At 38.7% G+C, this 12,439-nt stretch overlaps 1 protein-coding gene across 14 annotated transcripts in view; it reads left to right on the forward strand.

Annotated features, from left to right (window-relative positions):
- OSBPL6 (oxysterol binding protein like 6) overlaps nucleotides 1–12,439 on the forward strand; it is a 206,188-nt gene that overhangs the window by 56,321 nt on the left and 137,428 nt on the right. For 5 of the 14 annotated variants that reach the window (XM_043524758.1, XM_037911845.2, XM_043524761.1 and 2 more), the window contains exon 3: nucleotides 11,881–12,015. The exons of the other annotated variants lie outside the window; for them this stretch is intronic. The gene's annotated coding sequence lies outside the window, so the exon portion shown is untranslated. The remainder of the gene's footprint in view (nucleotides 1–11,880; nucleotides 12,016–12,439) is intronic. 14 annotated transcript variants of the gene reach the window in all.

Genomic DNA, 12,439 nt, shown 5'->3' on the forward strand with positions numbered 1-12,439 from the left:
TGCTTGAAAATCTACTCAAACAAAAACTTAAACTGGACCTCATGGCATGTGTCTAAATTAAACTGAATCCCCAGGGAACCACTGACCTAGATCTCTTTAAAATCACTACCGTTTGTAAGAATTGTTCTCAGATTTTGGTAAAACAAGAACAATCCCTCTGTGAAGGAATTTAAAACCTAGTAAAGAAAGCATCATATGAGAGAGTCACATTGGGACAGGTTGGATGGCTTTGAAAAAGTATTTTGGTCATTCTTAAGATCTAGAGAGGTAAAATGAGTCCCTCTCTTCCCTCTCCCAGTAAAATAATATCAGCAAATAGAGAGTGCTGTACAGAAGGCTGCTATAGCATGTGTAAGTTTTGGGAGAAGCTAAGATAAAGAAGTAATACACAACATTGTGGGCTTTTTTATGTGAGTGAGTGTTGCTTTATTTATCAGGTTGATGGTTTTCTTATGACTTAAAATGTATAAATTGACACGCGCCCCCACACACTTATTAATTTTAAAGGAAAAATTGCTTATAAGATTTGTAATAGAGAGCACAGATAATATGACAATTTTCTTTCTGTCCTTACATGTTAACATCAATAAAGGAAAAATAAAAGGAAGAGTCTGCACTCTTCAAAACTGTGAAGCGTGTGAGGAGAGGAAAAGACCTTTCCTCCTTTTCTAGTAGTTGCCACATGTCAGGATGATGGGATGTTTAATCACTTCAAAGTATCGAAACCACAGATCACAGTTAGAGCTACGTGTTTACTAATTCTCTAGAAGCTCCCACCCACCCCATGTCTTTAAATGCTTTGAGATAAGAATAATGAAACTGTCATATGAAGGTGTGCTTTTGAGCATTTTTTTTTTTTTTTGGTAGGGCTGGTAGATCTGTGGGTACATGGATCCGGTGGCCATTCATGATTAGGGAACTCTGCGTGCAGTGGTCCTGGTCAATGAACAGAAAATACATGCTCATGAATGTACACCCAGTTTTTGCATAGATGTGCACATGCTTGTTACTTGTGTCTTTCAGAGTAAAAATAGAACTACAGTCAGAGCGGTGGGTTGAACCTCTAAGTTTTGTGTGTGATGCCTGACATCTTGGGTCTGAAACAAGGAACTCCAGAACTAAACTCATGAGGCTGTATAGCTTGAACTAAAGAGCCAAACTCTTGAAGTGAGAGCTGGGGCACATCCATATCCTGTGTGGATCAGGCCTGGAAGGGGACATGCAGTGCACACACAAGAAGTTTGTTTTTTTAAGTGAAAATTATAAAACGGGTGGGAGCAACCTAATGAGTTTAAAAGACTCTCCATACTTCCGGTTCTGAAATCTAAGGGAGGTTTGTCTGGTTGATACAAGCTAGCCCTGTTTGCTTATCAGATACACCTGGGAAGGGGTCAGGTGATCCCTATAAAGGTCAGCGGGAGGAAGATGGGGCTCGTGCAGTAGGCCCTGGAAGAGGGAGATTGAAGAGAAGGATGTGTCTTCCTTTAAGCACTGAGAAAGGCAAGAGGAAAAGCCTTTGGGAGCTGTAGCCCATGGTGGATGGAGGAGCTGCTTTGATCTGATATTTTGCCTAAGGTTTACATTTAAAGAATAAAACTGCCATAAAGGAAAGGCCTGAAAAGTGTCTGGTTGTGGCGTTAGTCCTCCTTGGGCTGGGGAGAGACTCCAGCGGCCTAGGTCACATCTTTCTTTTCGGATGCTTCCCTGCACTCCTTTTGGTTTCTTTCCCTGATTCATGGCAATGTAAACAGGATGTTAACCGAGTTCCCAAATCATTCTAAAGCTTTGGGAGTGGATTCAGCCAGTTTTGGAAGCAGTGTTATGGTTCCCTCCTCAGTGTTATCCGCTCAGAGTGCTGTAACCAGATCTCTTGTCTTTGTTGTATTTGTAGTGCAGATGGGTTCTTAATGGTGATGGAAATGTTATTGAGCTTTGGTCTGCCTGATGCTTTTTTGATCACCTTGCTTGCTGCTTTGTTCACCCGTACTTAATTGTCAGAGTGTCAGTGTGACCTTCAGACAGACCAGGAAAATATCTTGTTTGCCCCGCGTCCCAGGACAATTAGAGTGTTGCCCTAGCAACATAACATCCCTATCAAATACCTGAGGGACGACCAGGAAACCAATTGGAGCATTACTTCTGAAATGACAAGCTCCATGCTCAAAGCAGCAGAGGATTCAAATATTTTGTCATTTTGCAATCCATTTTCACCGTGCTGGAGCTCTGTTGTCTGCTGGAATCTGATGAAGAGCTATAGAACTGGCAAGAAAATGAGAATAAGCAAGGGGAAAAAGATGCAGAAAAATAGATAAGGAAGGGAATGTAAAAAGGGAAATCAAAATAACAAGAAAAGAACAGAGTGGGAAATAAAAGCACTAGAGAAAGACTAAGCAATATGGAGATGGGAATAAACATAGGAGAACGCAAACATTAAAAGAAACCAAGAACAGAGGGAAGTAGTTTAGGAAGCATGGAAAACAAATGAGAACACAATTTAATAAGGCAAAGGACGGCAAAGGAAGGCAAGAGAAGAAACCAAAAGAGGAAAAAGAGTGGGAAAAAAAATGGAAGAAGAGTTTTAAAGAAAGTGAGCACTTGTTTCTTCGTCATCCTAGTTTAACCAGCTGTGGAAAATTTAGTTCTTGGAATAAAAGCATGCATTGCTTTGTGTCATAAAATTCATTTTAACATATGTGTCTGAAGGCAGAAGTATTTACCGGCTACGCTGTAACTATGTGCACTGCTACACCCAGCACAATCTTGATCTTTGTTTACTTTGGATTTTGTTAGACTGTCAGCATGCTTCAGGACTACATATTTTCCCTTTTACTTTTTAAGATTAAAAATAAATAAACCTCTTGGAGCCCTGACACTTGACATTTTGTGTCGTTGTTATGAGGGGTTTTTTATTTGTTGCATGTACACAGTGCCTTCTAACTGCAAGATTGCTCACAGGCATAGGTCCTGGGCGGAGTTAAATTGTTTTTAATTTTTAAGATTAGTTAAGATTTTTTTTATGAATTAAAGTAAAAACATAATTATCTGGATTCAAACAAATAGGTTATTTTTAAAAGGAGGTTAAGTTCAGGCCTTTAAGCCTTGATGTTAAAGGACCTTAAGAAAGGAGGGCATGTTTGTGGTTTTAAAAAAGAAAGCAAAGCAACAGCAAGAAGAGAATGAGTGGGAAATAAAAGAACTCTTGCAATTGTCTTTTTGATAGAGAATGTGTTTTTGTGTGTCTAGCTATGTACTTGTTGAGCAGTCTGTTTATTCCTGCACTTACATGTTGCTGTCTCAGTCTCTTCGTGTAAATTCTTGACAGAGAACATCTGTTGTTACCCACAGCTCTTTCTAGTTTTCCTTGTCTGCTTGTCCCTCTAGAGTACATTCAGTCACATTTGTATCATTTCTGATATCTTCTGTAAGGCTGTTTCCTCCAGTCAGATACAGTAGAACCTCAGAGTTACAAATATCAGAGTTATGAACTGACTGGTCAACCACACACCTCATTTGGAATCGGGCGTATGCAATCAGGCAGCAGCAGAGACCAAAAAAAAAAAAGCACAAATACAGTACAGTACTGTGTTAAACGTAAACTACTAAAAAAATAAGGTTTTAAAAAAAAGATTTGACATGGTAAGGAAACTGTTTGAGTGCTTGTTTCATTTAAATTAAGATGATTAAAAGTTGCATTTTTCTTCTGCATAGTAAAGTTTCAAAGTAGTATTAAGTCCATGTTCAGTTGTAAACTTTTGAGAGAACCACCATAACGTTTTGTTCAGAGTTACGAACAGCCGCCATTCCCGAGATGTTTGTAACTGCGTGGTTTTACTGTAGTTCAGCATCATCAGAAAAATCTGTTACATTGACATCTCCTCTCCTAATCCATTAAAATCTAAAATTATTGATCCCCAGTGTGCCAGACAAAGAACAGTGATCTGTCAGCTGCTTATAATGTATCTATCTGCTGTAGTCACTATTATAAGAGAAATCACACACACATACAATTGGTTCTAGAACCCTCGTCCTTTATCTTGAAAAATCACAGGCTTCTACCTCTTCTGCCATTGGCAATAGTAATCTGTTATTCTCTATGGGTCATTCACTAGATGGCAGTATCACTTATACGTATGGTTGAGAGCTGAGTGCGGTTCACCTCTTACCATTCATACATGCTTTAATTTACATTAGGCTTTGGAGGATCCCAAGCTTGTGTTGTCACATGGTGGTGTGATGTCAAGAAGTTCTGTTTATCTATCCAGGTTCTTATGTTGGCATTCATTACCATGGTATCTGAGTATCATGAGACTATTGCCTAAATATATTTAAAGGATGTACACCAAGACTTCTCCTTCTTGTCTTTAAGAGTTGATCTACAGTTATGCAGACTTTCTCCCCTCCTCCCCCACTCAGATTATCTGTCTATTTCTTTAGGAGATTCTGGACTTGATTTTCCCCTCACTAACGTGATTATAAATTCAGAGTTTCTCCATTTATTTAAAGAAGTAAACCTGGTGTGAGAGGATCAAGGATCCTCTGAAAGACTCTCTGAAAGTTACAAGTATGCCCTTCCTATGCCACACATATCTTCACAGGACAGAACTCAGTAAAGTTTAAACAGAGCCCCTGAAGTTGGTATTTAATCAGTAAAACATCTTCTCAACATTTAAATTTGAGTAGGTTCCACTCTTAGATCTTTGAAGGGCCAACTCACGGGGCAGGCTTTCTGCTTTTACAATTTTTTTTACTCACCATGTTCATATCATAGGAAATCAGGAGCAGTATAGTGAGTGCCCCAGAAGTACTGCAGACATTGACCTCAGTGTGAACTGCTGGGTGCCCAGTACTCTTGTCAATCAAGCCACTAATATACATGCCTGAACGTGGATTCAGGACGATAACTTTAGGCACCCATTTCTGAAAATCTTTCCGTTGATGTTTACAAGACCCTAGTGAGGTAGGTAGGAAGGAAATGTTCTCCCCACTTTACAGGAGGGGTAGCAAACAGAGAGATGTAGAGACTTGCCCAAGACCATAGGAGAGTGGGCATCAGAACTTGAGTTAAAACTCAAGTACAGAGCTTATTGCTTGGTGTCTTGGAAGTGGTGGGAAGGACAGGGGAGCATGGTGCACATCTTATAGTTCCATTTCTTCATATTTTATTTACTTTATTGCAAAATTTAAAGGGATGATGGGGAGTTTGCTGAGGGTGGATTAGGCACTAAACTACACCTTGCTCTGATTTATGGTCAAATTTTACCAGCCACTCTTTTTTTAACTCTAATTCTAGCCTTTTTATTAAACTTGTTTCTGTCCACTTTATCATTAAAGTTTCCCGTGATGATACTTAAGAGGATTCATAGTTTGTTTATCAATTTATATGTTCTCTCCCCTGTTCTTCATTTTCAAACAGTGTCTGGATGATTTTTTTATTTTACAATGATTTGTGTTTTACCAATGGCGTAATGAATTCTGCCTAGTACTTTGAAAGATTTGTATTTTAGCCAGTCCTTGTATGATCGTACTGAAGGAGTTACAATCATTATAATATTTGTTTAAAAAGAGAAAATGACCATTCTCTAATGGAAGATATTTTTCCCCTTCCCTCTTCCACTCATCCCATCTAGTTCTAACCTATTTAATCTTCTTAGTTCCATTTTTCTGATCCCTTATCAGATCTATTATTTCCTAAGAGATTGTTATGTATGGTATTATTATCAGACTACAGTAGAATTCCTGAAGCATACTTTCCACACATCCTCTATTAATGTAATGGGTGCAGGGTTCTGTGAGCCATTGTTTTTTGATCTGTACCCATATGTTGCAGTGTGTGGTCATGAGTAATTATGCAAGCCAACTGGGTGGTTGAATCAGTCTGTTACCTAAAATGCTGTTCTATTCAGAAAAGTGACTGTGTAAAATAGAGTGTCTTACTCAATTGTTTTTTTTTGTATATATTGAGTCATCTGTGCTTACTTATTGACCAAAATAAATTTTACTGCATGTTAGCCCTGCAGGGGGAGAGTGAGCTGGATTATTTTGGGGCATGCACATCAACAAAAAAAGTGCTAATTAAATTCCAGCTGTAGAATCTTTATTGTGGTTGTGGATGATGCGTGGTACAATCTGGGCATGTTTGCAGCACCGGTACTTTCAAAAGACACATCTTTTACTTGCAAACGGAGTAAATTTAATATGGAAAACTAGTGAGAGGAAAATTAACATGGGATCCACAATGCCATTTTTACAGACATTCTTCAAAATAGGACTCTGCTTTGAGATACAGTAAGGAATTCAGAGAATTTAAGGCCAAGGGACATTTTGATTATCTGGACTGATCTACTGCATAATACAGGCTATGGAACCTCACTGAGTAATTCCTGCATCAATCCTATAATTCATGGTTTAGCTTAACCGTATCTTTTAGAAATAAATCCAGTCTTGACTTTGAAGACAAGAGATGGAGTATCCACCACATGTGTAGGTGAGTTGTTCCAATAGATAGTTACCCTCATGTAATTTATGCTTTATTTCTAGTTTGAATTTGTCTCGCTTTAGCTTCCAGCCACTGGATCTTGCTATGCTTGTTTCTGCTGGATTAAAGAGCTGTCTATTATCAGAAATCTCTTCCCCATGTAGCTATGTATAGACTGAACAAGTCACCTTTTAACCTTCTCTTGAATGAACTAAATAGACTTAGTTTCATAAGTCTATAAGGCATGTTTTCCAGACCAGCTCTGAATCTGAATCCCTTCCAATTTTTCAACATCCTTCTTGATTATTCTTATAGGAATGTGCAGGTACATGTCATTCAGGCATATGTCAGGATTAAAGGTGAGTTAGTTGCAAGTGACAGTCAAATACATTGAATTTAGGAACTGTGGCAAATGTGATCATATTTAACTTGAGAATTAAAAAAATGTTGTTGTCGCAAGAAGGGGCCCCAGGAATTTAGTATGAGGTTCCCCTGACTTCAGACAGGGTGTGTTAGGGGGCTTATTCCTTCCCCACTTACTTCCCTGGTCCTTCTCACATGAACAGAGAGCAACAATACCCGAAGTCCAAAGGTGCAAACAATTTGATGTTTATTGGGGTGAATTTCCAGCAAGCATGATTCCAGTTTCCTTCCTTAGTGTCCCCCTTCCCAGCTTTGACACCACAGAGCCTTACCTGTGTCCCTGTTCCTATTTCTGCCCTTAGCAAAACATGATTCCAGTTTCCCTACCCCCATTCCCTGTTCCCATTTCCCTCCTTAGCAAAACATGATTCCAGTTTCCCCACCCCCATTCCCTGTTCCCATTTCCCCCACCCACACACTTCCTGATTGACTGCAGACTATATAGTAAAATTTGAGTTCTGCTTAGCTATACCTTAACCAATCATTTTCCTGAAATTTAACTAACCAATCCTAACATATTGTAACATGATTATGTAACCAGTTATATCCCACCACCTTAATTAGTTTACACCCAGCAAACTTAATTATACAGCAGACAGAAACAATCACAGAACCAGACAGAGACCATGCAAATAAACAATAGAAAAGTGGGAACTATAATGACAAAACAACACAGAAGTGAGGATTTCACATCCCAGCTATTGATGAGTGAGTTCTTGCCAGACAGGATGCTATAAAACTAAGTTTTCTTTTACATTTTCTAGGCACTTCCCTTTCTCTGGAGGCGATAGGCATTATCAGGACAGGATTGTATTCCTAACAGCCCAATAGCACCTTATTTCAGTATGACTAGTTTGGAATGTGAGGATGTGACCATTCGCTTACCAGCTTATGGCTGCCTCTGCTGCTTAGCCAAAGATCTTAGCCTAAGCACAGGGCCTCAGACTGTCACAGTAAGAGAAAGACCTTACACCGGCAGACAGTGATTTTGATTCTTTCTTTTATACCTCTATAACTAGCTAAGTGATAAGAATACACCTAAATTCTTAGAGTATAGGCCTTTACAGACAGGCCTGAATATCTATATCCTAACAGGGTGTATGCTAGAGGGGCTCTTGTCTTCCTGAAGAAATTAATTATTGATCGTTGCTAGTCCGTTTTTGAATAGTGGAGCACAGTGGGAGGAACTCCAGGCAGCACCATAATTACTCAAACAATAGAAAGGTTCCATAGACTTTTATTATCAGCACATTTTCTCTGCTGGCTCCTCCTTGCCCACCTCCTCATATACAAGCTCCTGGTCCTCACTTTCTTACTTACCTATAAGGCCCTTCACATTTTAGTCCCTCCCTACTTATCCACTCTTTGTCATATCATATTGTTCCCTGTCCCTTCTGTTCCAGCAGCTATGCCAGCTGCCATCACCTGTTTATCAGTTTCTTCCACCCAGATCTCTGCGCTTTCTTGCTTGCTGACCTTTATGTTTGGAGAGTGAGATTTTGAAATGTACCTAGGGAGTTAGGCACTCAGCTCCCATTGAAAGTCATTAGGAGCTGGGTGCCAAGCTCCCTTTAATGCTTTTGAAAATTTCACCTGGAATGCCTTTCCATAGTGGCAGTGTAAAATCACTACCATGTGCTTCAAATCCTTCCTCAAGATCTGCTTCTACCATGATACCTGCAGGAAACTGCCAGTAGATGTCCACAAGGGACTTCTGATGTTTACCTTATTAGGCCTGTATAAACACATGTTCTTGTTTTTACTTCCCTTATTTATCATCCCCTATTCCTTCCAATTGTTTGTGTTTGTTTTATTAAACCAGTTTGTTGAGGCCTGTGCTCAGCAGTTAGCAGACAGTTTTTATTTTTGGGGAGGTAAGGGTCTCTGGAATCCTTATTTAATTCTTGACCCAAATTCAGTAATTCTGAGTCACAATGACCGTGTTGCTCTCTGGAGATGGTAGGTTATGGTTTCATCTAGAGCCTGGCAATAAACATGGTGCTGAGCATTAGCCAGGAGTATTTCCTCCCAAAGGGTGAATGTGCCTTCACTGCTATAAAATAAATTTAAAAAAAAAGCATTTTTCACCTCAGGGTAACTGATGTATATGAAAAAAGAAAAGGAGTACTTGTGGCACCTTAGAGACTAACCAATTTATTTGAGCATAAGCTTTCGTGAGCTACAGTGAGCTGTAGCTCATGAAAGCTTATGCTCAAATAAATTGGTTAGTCTCTAAGGTGTCACAAGTACTCCTTTTCTTTTTGCGAATACAGACTAACACGGCTGTTACTCTGAAACCTGTCATGATGTATATGAGCTATCCTGAGGTAAAAACTCAGTAAAGATAAGGTGCTTTAGTTTTGCTGCAAGGTAAACTGGGTGAGGTCAACCCCAGGCAGAAGTATAGGGCTGACCCTGATGAGTTTACCTCATGGTTAAGCTCAAATACTGTCATATTTTGGTTTTTATTTTACTTGGTTTTTGAGACTTGGGTTTTTGAGACCAAGTGAAAGAAATAACAAAATATTTTATGTGAAAAAATATTGATTTTGGCAGGAAAAAAAGTAAATTTGTCAGAATGAAAACCATCATTGTGTCGTATCAGAATTTTTTGGTGCATGACACATGATTTTTTTAATTCTTGGAGTTGTAAATAATTTGTATCTACATTCCGTAAAAATTAAAGAAGATGTTTGCTTTTGAAAAATTGCCTTTTCTGTAGTGAAGACAAGGACTCTTTAGCACTCTTAACCCTGTTGGCTGGATATCAGTCTCTAATTTCTCACATGGCTGCAAAAGATATTCCTGGACAAAGCCCCTTGCAAGGTATAGGGCTGATAGAGATTGAGGCTTATTTGTGGACTGTTCATAGTACAGTTCAAGGATAATAGTTGGAGTCCATTGTTTTGTTTTGGTGCATAATAGGCTCAAAATGGTTGATTTCTTACCTAAATTTGACTCTTGGTGAATCTGACCCAACAGGGGAGACTAGGTGATCAGATTTCAGAGTAACAGCCGTGTTAGTCTGTATTCGCAAAAAGAAAAGGAGGACTTGTGGCACCTTAGAGACTAACCAATTTATTTGAGCATGAGCTTTCGTGAGCTACAGCATCCGATGAAGTAAGCTGTAGCTCACGAAAGCTCATGCTCAAATAAATTGGTTAGTCTCTAAGGTGCCACAAGTCCTCCTTTTCTTTTTAGGTGATCAGAGTAGAGGACTCACTAGATGTCAATAATCCTACAAATCAGAATGATTAAATCAATTAACAGCTTCCCTCCTTTCTCTCTAGACCTGAAAAATGTGTTAAAATATCAGGAGTTTATCATCCCCCCCCCCCTAAATTTAGAACAAAGTCAAATCCAAATCTATGTAAATGAAAGTGACTAATCATATTGGCTACTGGGGCCCTGTGCTGCGTGTTAAACTTTAGCTTCATGCAAATTGTTACTCATTTATAAGGAAATGATTAGATAACCTTTGTCTATAATGGCACTGCCACAATAATTGTAAGCTACTAACTATTTTAATTCCAAAGCTATAAAAGGTCTTAAATATTTTACAGTATGTTGATGCTGTTAGCAAATGCAGCAAATAGTGTCCTTCCTTGATTACATTTTGGTTAGGATCTTTTCCAGCATCTGATAAGCATACGCTAATGTGCAGAAAAACATTGTTAGAACCGAGGGAAAAGCAGGGTTGCAAAACACATTAAGATGATTGATTTTGTGAAATTCATGTGGAGAGTGTGGGAGACGGATCTCAGGGTAGCTGGGATACCTGTAGAATTTGTACTGATGTGATTATTAAGCTATGGTAGCCAGAGTGCTGAAACTGAAGCCATATCGGGTGTATATCCTATGGGAAATCTCTTAAATTTGTAAAATATTTTTGTTTAGTCTGCAAATGTTTTTCCAAATGCACCACTTGCCTATGATCTATCTGGTTTGCCAGTAGTATTGTCATAATCTCCTCTAATTATTATCTTCAAGGATAATAGTAATTAATTAATAACAAAAATTAGGTTTAATTTTAATAGAAGGAGAAGCAAGGGCAGCATGTGCAATCATATGCATTGCAAAATGTAGTCAATTTAATTTAATCTTCCAGTGATGTAACCTGCTGTAATCTGTTGTTTTGTTCTGTGGGGTTTTTTGGGGGGGGGAGGGAGGGATATTAGTGTTCTTAATGTGATTTTAAAATTCTCTAAATGTTTACGCAATATTAGGACCTTTCAATTTAAATCTATGTGTATGCAGCCTAATTTTTCTGTTGGAAGATTAGATTATGTGATTGTTGACAGGAGATTTTCAGATTCTTAATTTCTTTATAAACTCCAGATGAGAATGTTTGATTGGCAAAATATATAACAAAATATGATCATACTTTTAAAAATTATGACAGTGAATATAATACATTTTGATTCAAAAGTAAAATCATACTTGGATGGTGAGTCAGAAAATATTCTGATTTATATTTTAGGTAATGTTCCAGCTGATGCATACAGTAGAGACTTAGTCTCCTTAGAAGTGAAATGTAACCCTGCAGAAATAACCATATAGAACAGCCCCTAAATTTCTAATTGCATCTTTGCAGCTGATATGAAGCATCAACATATTTGACAAATATAGGGGTGCTCTTCATTGAGACTGCATCTGGACCTATGACTAGCATAGGACTTCTGAGTTATGTATTGGGATGATGTAGGGATCTATCTGGGTGGTAGAACCTAGGGCAAGAACAAGGAGGCCCTTTCTAACAGTCAAGTACCAGCTTTTACTTAATGATTGTTCAAATACATTGCTATAGCCAGTTGCCTATGGATTGCTATTATGAGATGGACGTACCTTAGATAAGAGAGCCATGTACAGATCGGTGGTTGTTTTGAAATAATTTCTCTCTGTTTTGCTGCAACTGCTCAATAAAAAGATTCTTTTAACGTTGGTTCTTCTCACTGGTTGTTGGTTCTTCTTACTGGCCACAGGTTCCCAAAGGGAGGATCAAGTAACTACCCAAATTGAGATGGGCCTGCATACTGAAGAGTGATTGGTACACGCAGGGGAATGTACGCTGGGCCTGTCCTAAGAGTGATAGAATTGCGGAATTCCCCCCAGATCAGGTAAGGGCTAGAGACCCAAGACTTGAGGAGGGTGCACTGAGAAAGATGAAACTGGGACAGTGGTGCAGCTAACCCCCAAACCAGGAAAATTGTATTGTTAAGGGATTGTCTAGGCAGGAAAGTTTTACCAGCATATTTAAACAGATATGGTTATACCAGTATTAACCTGCATTGGGACACTCTTATTCCAATTATAAGAGTGGTGCGTTTTCAGTTTTACTTAAATCTCTTCCCACATAACATAAACTAAACCAAAAAAAGGCTGTCTTCTACCAGAATACAGTGTCCACATCAGTAATTATACCAGTGTAACTACAGCAGTTTAAATTCAACTTTAGGTTATATTGGTATAACTTGCCTGTGTAGACAAGCCCTAACTGTGAGGGGGGTGGGGAGAAGGAGAAATAAACCTAATAGGCAACTT

This window comes from Chelonia mydas, chromosome 11 (assembly GCF_015237465.2).
Source record: "Chelonia mydas isolate rCheMyd1 chromosome 11, rCheMyd1.pri.v2, whole genome shotgun sequence".
In the NCBI taxonomy this organism is placed as follows: Eukaryota; Metazoa; Chordata; order Testudines; family Cheloniidae; genus Chelonia; species Chelonia mydas.